This window comes from Salvelinus alpinus, chromosome 4 (genome assembly GCF_045679555.1).
Source record: "Salvelinus alpinus chromosome 4, SLU_Salpinus.1, whole genome shotgun sequence".
Classification (NCBI taxonomy): Eukaryota; Metazoa; Chordata; class Actinopteri; order Salmoniformes; family Salmonidae; genus Salvelinus; species Salvelinus alpinus.
The window spans coordinates 73,175,819-73,185,714 of NC_092089.1; the positions used below are offsets into that span (position 1 = coordinate 73,175,819).

Sequence of the window (9,896 nt, forward strand, 5' to 3'; positions counted from 1 at the left end):
AGTCGTCAGATCCCAGCACCCTGCACTGAGTAACAGTAAGGTGTTTATTTTCCATAGCACAGTGCAGTGTCTCTCCCTCCCTCTCGTGCTCCCCATCGCTGTCAGACACACACATTTGGTTTATCCTTGTGAGGACCAAACAATTGATTCCCATTCAAAATCCTGTTACTTAACCCTACCCTAAACCCAAACCCCTAACCCTAACACTTTTTCCTTGTGGGGACCAGCGAAATGTCCCCACTTGCCAGAATTTTCCTTGTTTTATTATTCTTGTATGGAATTCTGGACCCCACAAGGACAGTAAAACCAAAAACACACACACACACTCTTACTGTCTCTGTTCACAGAGCCAGCGTAAGTGCCACACGTCATTACCACAGAGAAGGCCACAGAGCAACACAAAAGAGGCCTGTCAGTGAGTTATGGTCCTGGGAGGAATAGGGAAAAGGCCTCATGACAAAGGGAGAAATCTGCCATGGCTGCTTCTGCCTCTCATCCAAGGTTTGGTTTCTTTCTCTTGCCCTCTCGATCTTTCATTCTCTCGCTCTCGTGCTTTCTCTCTGGACCCAATGCCTCCGTAATTTCCTCTCTCCTCTTAATCTGTCTGTCTCTCGCTCTGTCAGTCTCAGACTCTCTACTGTCTCGCTCTCTGTCTTTCTCTCTCACTATCAGATAACTCATTCCAACAGATTTGGGCAGTTATGGCAGGTAGGCTTGAAGATTTACTGGTGCTTCATGTCAAGAAAGGAAAACACAAAATATCACTCTTCCATCTCTAGCCCAGGCAGTGTCAACAGTTAAATTCCAGCTCATGAGCAATGAAGCCACTTCATTGATTAAATGCGGGAAGTTAAGACCAATAAATAACCTTTATAGATCACTGCTAAGTGCATTTTTTAAATGGCCAGTGGCCTGGAGATATGAGCTCTGCTGCAGTGAACTGACTGACTCCCCTGCATCAAGTCATTTTGAAAGGCAACTGCAGAGTCGTGGCCAAATAACTGCTTCAAATCCAGTCAATTCAGTGATATCAATGGAATTCAAATTAGAAAATCGCTAGTGTAAGTGGGGCATTTTGTCAGGTCGAACACCATATCCAGTCTAGAGGTCGACCGATTATGATTTTTCAATGCCGATACCGATTATTGGAGGACAAAAAAAGCCGATACCGATAAATCGGCCGATTTATTTTAAAAAATACTTAAAAAAATATATATATATAATACACACACATTTTTGTAATAATGACAATTGCAACAATACTGAATGAACAATGAACACTCTTATTTTAACTTAATATAATACATAAATACACACACACGCACACAGCTCTGAAGTGACAATGATACTAAAGAGTCTGCTTAGGAGACAAATACTCTCAACTGTTTGAATAAAAATAGAGTTTAAGTTACCTGTGATGAATGTTGAAAACAAAAACTTTAATTTCTATATGCAGGAAATCCTGACAGTCATTGATTGATTGTTTTTTATAAGATAAGTTTAATGCTAGCTAGCAACTTACCTTAGCTTACTGCATTCGCTAACAGGCAGGCTCCTCGTGGAGTGCAATGTAATCAATGCAAGATTGGGTCCCCCGAGCTGACAAGGTTAAAAATCTGTCGTTCTGCCTCGTTTCCTAGGCCGTCATTGAAAATAAGAATGTGTTCTTAACTGACTTGCCTAGTTAAATAAAGATTAAATAGATGTGTAAAAAAATAAAATAAAAAAAGTATTATTCTTTTTTTTTAAATCGGCAAATCGGCGGCCAAAAATACCGATTTCCGATTCTTATGAAAATTTGAAATCGCCCCGATTAATCGGCCATTCCGATTAATCGGTCGACCTCTAATCCAGTCCATTCCTGAGTTGACTTAAGTTGACCCCCAACTCTGATATGTAGCCTCTCATGCTGTCTTGTCTCTCTGCAGCAGACATACAGTAAGCAATATGTTTGGAACATCGACTCAGAATAAATTCACGGTCTCAAATCGCAATACATATAGAATCGTGAGAAACACAATACATATCGGCACCTAAGTATGGTGATAATCTCGCATCGTGAGGTCCCTGGCAATTCCCAGTCCTAGTAAGCAGATACAAAATGTCACCCTACATGCACTAATGACAAAATGGTTTTGTTAAGAAAGGACACTGTGACCCATCTCAAGCCCTGGCCAATTAGGCTTGAGGGAACGCCACGTTTGAACCATATCTGGAGGGGTCTTTTATCTGTTCCTTCACCATTGACTTTCGTGGGGGTTTACCGGGAAGTACGCCTCATATTTGGCTTCCCCCATCTGCTGTGGCGTGCACAATGAAGCGCTTGTTTGTCGCAGCCTGTGTCCTCTCTCTGGCCGTTTTGTCTTCTTCCTGAAGCCACAGACGTTCCCAGTGCCATCCCATTGAAGAGTCTCCGGACAGACTGACTCGTCTGTGTGTCAGTGTATGTGTGCACGTGCGTGCGCACGCGCGTTGATAGCAAAGCACTAGTGGACTGACTCCATGGGAACTCCACAGCCGGCTTTACACTGTACAATAATTACACTGATAATGTAATTATTGTGGTAATGTAGACATTCAGTCATTCAACGAGTAATTGGGGATAATACATGCCATTCAGTGTATTGAACTAGGCTGATGATTAAAAATGGTGCCTATCTTTCCCATTCATTTAGGCTTGATACGTGCTTCCAGTTTTCAGAATAAGATGTGCTCGCAAGCAGTTGCCGTGTCGTGGTCATCAAGTCTGCAGTATTACGTTTATCAGGTAGAAAAAGTTTTGAACTTCATTTCTGAGATGAAATATCTACCTTCCTCTTTCTCCAGTAAGAGCGACAACCTCAAAGAACACAATGGAGGGGCTGACAGCTCTGACCTGGTATCGACATATGAGAGGTATTAATATACAGTAATTGCATATACATTAGAGTGTAGAATATTAAAGCAATTTCCTCTAAGCAGAAGTAGTCCTTATGTTCCTAGTGTAATGGGTATATGATAGACAATGAAAGTTGGCCTGGTACTCACCTCTCTGACAGCCCTCTCAGACTCCCCTACATATTTACTGACTCTGGACCCTGAAAGACCGAGAGGGAAGTTGGTTCTCCTGTCCAGTGATTCATTGTAGTACCAGGCGATTTCCGTACGAGGACCCTAGTTATACAGTAGGCTATAACTATTCATTCATATCATTATAACACTAGTAATACATGCTCAATAACATTTAACCTAGCTAACCACAAGCAAAACTAGACCACTATCTAATATCTGACAGGAACACACCTCAATGAACAAACCACTGAGAACTTTTTGACAACCCGCCAAGAAATCTCTCAGAGATTAAAGGGATAGTTATTTAAAGGGAAGAGAGGGAAAAATGATCATTAAGAAGGAAGGCAGAGAGGACAAAGGAGGTAGGGTAAGTAAGGTTGATGGGGCCACTCTGCACTCTCCCTCCCTCCGAGGCGGATAAACATCCACTCAGGCCGTCGGGACGCACTTCCTCCCCCTGCAATCCCCCCTCTTCAACACCTCTGGGCTGGCAGGGAGACGACGCCTTTTGTCTCCTCAGAACACGACAACGTTGTGGAGACTGACTCATTCATCTGTTGATTTCTCTAGCCAGCTACTCACTGGGAGGGTTATATTCTATATAGGTACATTTCTATTTGGCTAGAGTAACAGTCATATTGGTGTGTGAAAACATTTTGATAGAGTGTTAGGGTTTTACTGTACACGACGCATCTAGTAGTATGCATCTAGAAGTATGGTGAAGCAAGGGTGATGTGTCGGAGTCAAAGCTAACACATTGGGGGAAAATACATTATGATTTTGTCATTGAAAAAGTATTAGCCAACTTCTTACTATTTTATTTTGCTTAAACATCAAGTGTAACATAATATGAACAATTTGGGTTGGACGTTATTCACAAAAGCATCTATGAGAAAAACCTTTAAGAGAATTTTACACTGTAAGCAGTCTTTAAAAGGTAAGTCTTCCTTTGTTATATTACAGTCTATCCACTATCTTTTGCCACTGACCCAATCGAATCAGGCTGGCTGACAGTTTCTGTCACAGCCCCATCGCACCCGGCAACAGCTTCCAAAATAATCGGCAATTAACAATCAGTGAAGTGATCAATCAATCTCCATCAAGGGGCCTGGACAGAGCAGGCCGAGGGAGAGGGGTGGGATGAGGACGGTGTCGTGGATAGTTGTGAATTGGGGTGGAGGGAGAGAAGGGAGAAGACGGGATGGGGTGATGAATGAAAAGGACAAACATGGGGTCAGAGGGGTCAAGTGAGGAGGCCTGTAGGTCTGCCTCCAAGGAAGCCAAAGATTCTGAGGTCCTTGAGATAATCAGGGACACATCCCTGTTTTTTAACTGGGGTAAAGCCAAGACAATGGCTGCCGGTGGTAAATCACTGGCCATAGCTAAGTACAGTATGTTTTGGAAAACGGAAAGAAGCCGTACTAGTTTTACTATCTATAGTTGTAGAATCTCCCTAGTTGTGGAAACGTCAAAGATCCATGCTGTCAGCCATAAGAAAAGGAACTGTGCTTGAAGGCAATGCACACAATGCAACTGCAAAACTAAAGTATGCATTAAAGGGGTGGGAACCCTTTAATGGGAACCCTGTAGGTATAGAAAGGACTAAAATGGACTCTTCCCTACCTGTACATTGACCATCTGGTGGAGAATACAGGCAACAATCAAACTTCGAATGATCATCACCTTAAAGGCAAGGAAGTTGAGTCCGTTCTCGTTGGCCAGAGCCTTGGAGATCATGAAGCAGCCTGGGATCCATAGAGGAGTACTCCTTTACGGGGCTGGATGCCCATGCGGGTGAAGGCCTCGGGGTGCCTGAGAGGCCACTCCACCGCCTGCTTACGTTTCGGCTTCACCTGCTCCATGCCTCCCACATCCGACCAGCGCACCTGCAAGGGAAACAGACAAACAATTCGGACACAGCTGGAAACAGAGAAGAATACAGAGGTTTCATACACAATGGAAAGAGAGACGTCCCCAATGGGCTGTATAGGGTGGCAGTTTTAATGGAGCATGGTGTCCAGCAGTGTTATGAAAGCTTCTTTAGAAACCGATTCAAGAAAACTAACACCTTTTCCATGATCAACAATTTTCAATTAAAAAATAATATCCTTATCGTGGGGCAAGAAAGTTGTGGCTTCAGTTTGTCCAGTGTTTATTTCTCTCTACAACTGTAATAAATCAATTATCCAATCAAATAAATCACTGAAATACTGTTGGTATTTTTGCTCTGTGCGAATTATTTGGAATAATAGGCATACAGTACAAGAAAATGAAAATGTAGTATACGTCAGGAAAAGTATTGGGCCCGATCTGGGCTTAGGGTGAATCAGCAGACATTGAACAGAGCCAGCAGCTGTCCCTTTGACAGATGACGGGCCGAGACGTACGACTACAGGAGATAAAACAGATAAGGAAAGCAGGGGTTGGCCAGAGCAGTCCCCCCCCCCTTCATCAGCATGACTTTTCGTCTGTCTCCCCCCCCTCCGTTCCTCCCTTCCTCTGTGGTAACACATCCCAGGCAACCGGCGCCGTCTCCCGGGAACGGAGCACCTAATGGAAACCTGGCATCCGGCCACATACTGTAAATACCACATGCTGAACAATTTATGGAGAGAGAGAGGAGAGAGCGATGATAAAGATGGTGAGAGGGAGATGGGAAGAGAGAGCATGGGAGAGAGCATGGAAGGAGAGTGCGAGAGAGAGAGAGACAGCCTCCTCCTGCCAGAGTCTATGGGGTGTAAATCAAATCAGGCAGCTTCAGGTGCCAGGCTAGCAGCAGATGTGCACAGTAAAGATTTATACACCTCTTCTCCCCCTCCCCCCTATTTTGTTTTGTTTCTGTTCAGGTTTCCTGCAGACAAAAGAACATAGCGCTGGCGTAACAAAAAGGCACCATTAATTCCAAGGTGCTTTTGTCACGAACATGGCGGATGTGGAATTAGAGGGCGCCGTTTGAGTCACACCTTGCTGTGTCGATTTCATTCCCCCTGCCTCTTTTTCTCTCCCCGAGACCCAGTTATTATCTTTTACTGTTGTTGTCTGAAGTTTACAAGGAGCCTCTCAGGGTCCGGGCTTTGATGGGGTTGCTGGGGAGGTGGGAGAGGAGGAGGGTGGGAGGAGGAGTTGTGGTGGGTACTTCTCCCGACAAGAACTTGGAGGAGAGAAAGATGAGGAAGAAGAACAACGGAACGTATCTCTGGACCAGATCAAAATATTAAAGGTCCGGTCGGCCTGAGAGAGAGGCGTGCTCTGCTCTTGCTTTCGCCTCACCCGGGATCCACTGGAAGTTTCTTATATAAATGGATAAGAAACAAATGTTTGCACTCATGTGGATATAATCAAGTCCGAGCTCTGCGGCAGACCCTTCAGCTGCAGTGCACTGGGGGAAGGAAAAAACTAAAGTCCCTATTTTGTTTCCAGGAACTGGCCGCAAGAACTGAACGTCTCGGGGTGAGCTCAGTGCAGAGGAGCATTAGGAGGAAGGAGGAGAAGGGCCTTTTTTTCTCTCGCACTCTCTGGCAGGAACCGACATCGACCCGATCTGCTTTCAATTAGTACTGGAGATGATGATAGCCTCTTCCTGTCCGTTATGTCTTGCACATGCAAAGTCCAAAAACATCATGGATGGCTGTCCCCCCATCTCCCCCGAGTGTGTGATTCATCTCCGTTTCAGGGAGGGCAGCAGTATGGCCTGTGGGTCATTTCCATCCGACGTTTCCTCGGTTTAAACCCCGCACGTCAACAAAAGTCATTGGGGATCTGAAAGCATCTTGTCTAATGCACAAATTACTTAATGCCTCACTGTACTATTGGTATAATAAATTGACTGGTAGTCCAATGAGTAATTAAGCAATTTTCGCTGCTGAGAGATGATGCAGGGCGGCAGGGTAGACTAGTGGTTAGAGCGTTGGACTAGTTACCGAAAGGTTGCAAGATCGAATCCCTGAGCTGACAACGTACAAATCTGTCGTTCTTCCCCTGAACAAGGCAGTTAACCCACTGTTCCTAGCCTGTCATTGAAAATAAGAATTTGTTCTTAACTGACTTGCCTAGTTAAATAAAGGTTAAAAAAATGATATCTATCAATCCCTGAGGAAGTTTGTTGACGTTTCTGAACATGAGACTAGAAGACACTTTCCATTGTGCCGGTGACATCAGCAGAGTTGTTGTTCCATCTTTTGTGTCACTCTATAAGTCTAATGGCGGTTAAAAGGACATTTTAACTTCTTGGAACTATAGGGGGTGCTGTTCCGCATTAGCATATTTGTGTCTCCAAATTAAACTGCCTCGTGCTAAATTCTTGATCGTACAATATGCATATTATTGTTATTATTGGATAGAAAACAGTCTATAGTTTCTATAGGAGTTGAAATTTCGTCTCTGAGTGGTACAGAACAATTTCTACAGCACTTTTCATGACAGGGTTCAGATTTCAGAAATTTTTACCTCTGATCTGGGGTCTGTTTATAAGGCCACAGTGAATGCTATGAAGAAACCGACACTGCCTACGTCTTCCTCTGGGTGTCTGTACGTCATCACGGAAAAGTAAGGATAATTTTAAAAATGTAAATCAGCGGTTGCATTAAGAACTAATTTGTCTTTCGATTCCTGTCGACCCTGTATTTTTTAGTCAAGTATATGATTAGCTTTTAATTAAACTAGATCACTCTGATAGATGACGTCAGACATATTGAGGCTTGATTTCCTAGTATTTTCATTGTGTAACCACGGTTTTGTATGGCTAAATATGCACCTTTTCGAACAAACTGTATATGTATGTTGTAAAATGATGTTACAGGAGTGTCATCGGAAGAATTCTGAGAAGGTTAGTGAAAAAATTAATATCTTTTGGCGGTGATTACGTTATAGCGCTCTTTGCCTGGAATCGATGCTCTGGTAACGTTTTCACATGTGGTGTGCTAACTTATCGATTTATTGTGTTTTCGCTGTAAAACGCTTAGAAAATCTGAAATATTGTCTGGAATCACAAGATCTGGGTCTTTCCATTGCTATGCTTTGTCTATTCTTATGAAATGTTTTATGATGAGTAAATTGGTCATACACGTTGCTCTATCTAGTAATTCTAGTGGATTTGTGATGGTCGGTGCAATTGTAAACTGTGATTTCTACCTGAAATATGCACTTTTTTCTAACAAAAACTATCCTATACCATGAATATGTTATCAGACTGTCATCTGATGGTTTTTTTTATAGGTTATTGGCTATCAATATCTTAGTTGAGCCGAATTGGTGATAGCACCTGAAGGAGTAAGAAACTGATGGAGTTAGAATAGTGGTGTATTTTGCTAACGTGTTTAGCTAATAGATTTACATATTTTGTCTTCCCTGTAAAACATTTTAAAAATCTGAAATGGTGGCTTTATTCACAAGATCTGTATCTTTCATCTGGTGGCTTGGACTTGTGATTTAATGATATTTAGATGCTACTATCTACTTCTGAAGCTATGCTATCTATGCTAATCAGTGTGTGGGGGGTGGGGGGTGATCCCGGATACGGGGTTGAGGTTCGGTAAAGGTTAATGCCGACCTTGAAAAGACTAAATTGGTTTCTAAACTAAAAAGGAAACCAAAAGGGCCATAATCCAAACATACCTTGGGGACATCGATGGCGACCTGCCTCATGGCACCTGGTTTGACCTCCGACATGGCCCACTGAAGGTCCTGGAAAGTGACCGTCACTGTCCCCATTAATTGGAGGTCCGATGGCTGGGAGCCACTTGCCGAGAGCACTCCTCAATGCATTCAGCCCTGTAAAAAGACCAGAATGATATCAACATATTTGTTGATGTACCAAGGTTTCCGAATCTCTAGGTTTGGGGTGGTATAAAGAGAATAGTGCATGGTGGGTAATAAGAGAGACAATTCTGATAAAGAACTTGATTGTTAGAGATGGACATTTTGTAAGTCTAAGATGTTGTGATGATGTGTACAGTTACTAGGAGGAAAGATGCCCTAGCTGCAGTATGTCATGTTTGAAACATTGATAGTTATGGCCTGAGGGGAACATCAAGACTGTTGTTCAGTATTGCCACTTTTCGAGGCTAGTCTTCAGAGACAAGACATTGTCAAAATGTCAACAATAGGCTAAGCCTCCCTTTCCTCCTTTTTCTAACGACAAGCCTTTCAGTGACGGACAGTTTCCCACATAAGTCCTTGGCAGCCGCTCCACGTCTCCAAACACACACTTACTTTCACACAGTAGAACTTTCACCTCACCTCTCAGGCTCCGACATGTCGTGATGACGAATCCCTGACGAATGCCTAATCTCTAAATGAACGCTATTTTCCTTCACTCTTTCAATTCAACAGGGAACATTGGACACGCACAGCCAAGAAGAAAAGCTGGAGAGGAACTTTAATTGACGCTTTATGTTTGAGATTAACTCTCTCTTGACTCGAGGCAACTCCGTTACCTGCCGAGTAGAAAAAAGGACACAAAAGGACAACCGTACAAATAAATTCATCTGTGCATCAATATCAGCGGAGGATGTTGAGTTTGTGTTGGGCATTATAGAGTAGGCCCTTGGAATGCTGACTGACTGTACAAGGGGCCAGGGTGATGATAGCTTATGAATAGGCCACATTGGCACTGGCGACGAAGATAGGGAGCAGGCTAGAAGGAGGAAGGGAGCGAGAATAGGGCTTGACAATCACCTAGGCTACATTAGTGTCATTGACAGGTCAGGATTAGAACAGGGAGAATGCCTTGTTTTCCAAGTGTCTCATGGAATACTGTGGGATTTGAATTCTAGATTGGCTATTCTTTAAGATTTCGGGAAATCTCTAAGATCCTCACAGTGCGTGTTTAACACAAAGGAGAAAGG

General features: G+C 43.3%; 1 pseudogene; it reads right to left on the reverse strand.

The window, feature by feature from the left end:
* Positions 1-1,263: 1,263 nt before the first annotated feature.
* LOC139572649 (ATPase family gene 2 protein homolog A-like) lies at positions 1,264-9,305 on the reverse strand (annotated as a pseudogene).
* Positions 9,306-9,896: the final 591 nt, after the last annotated feature.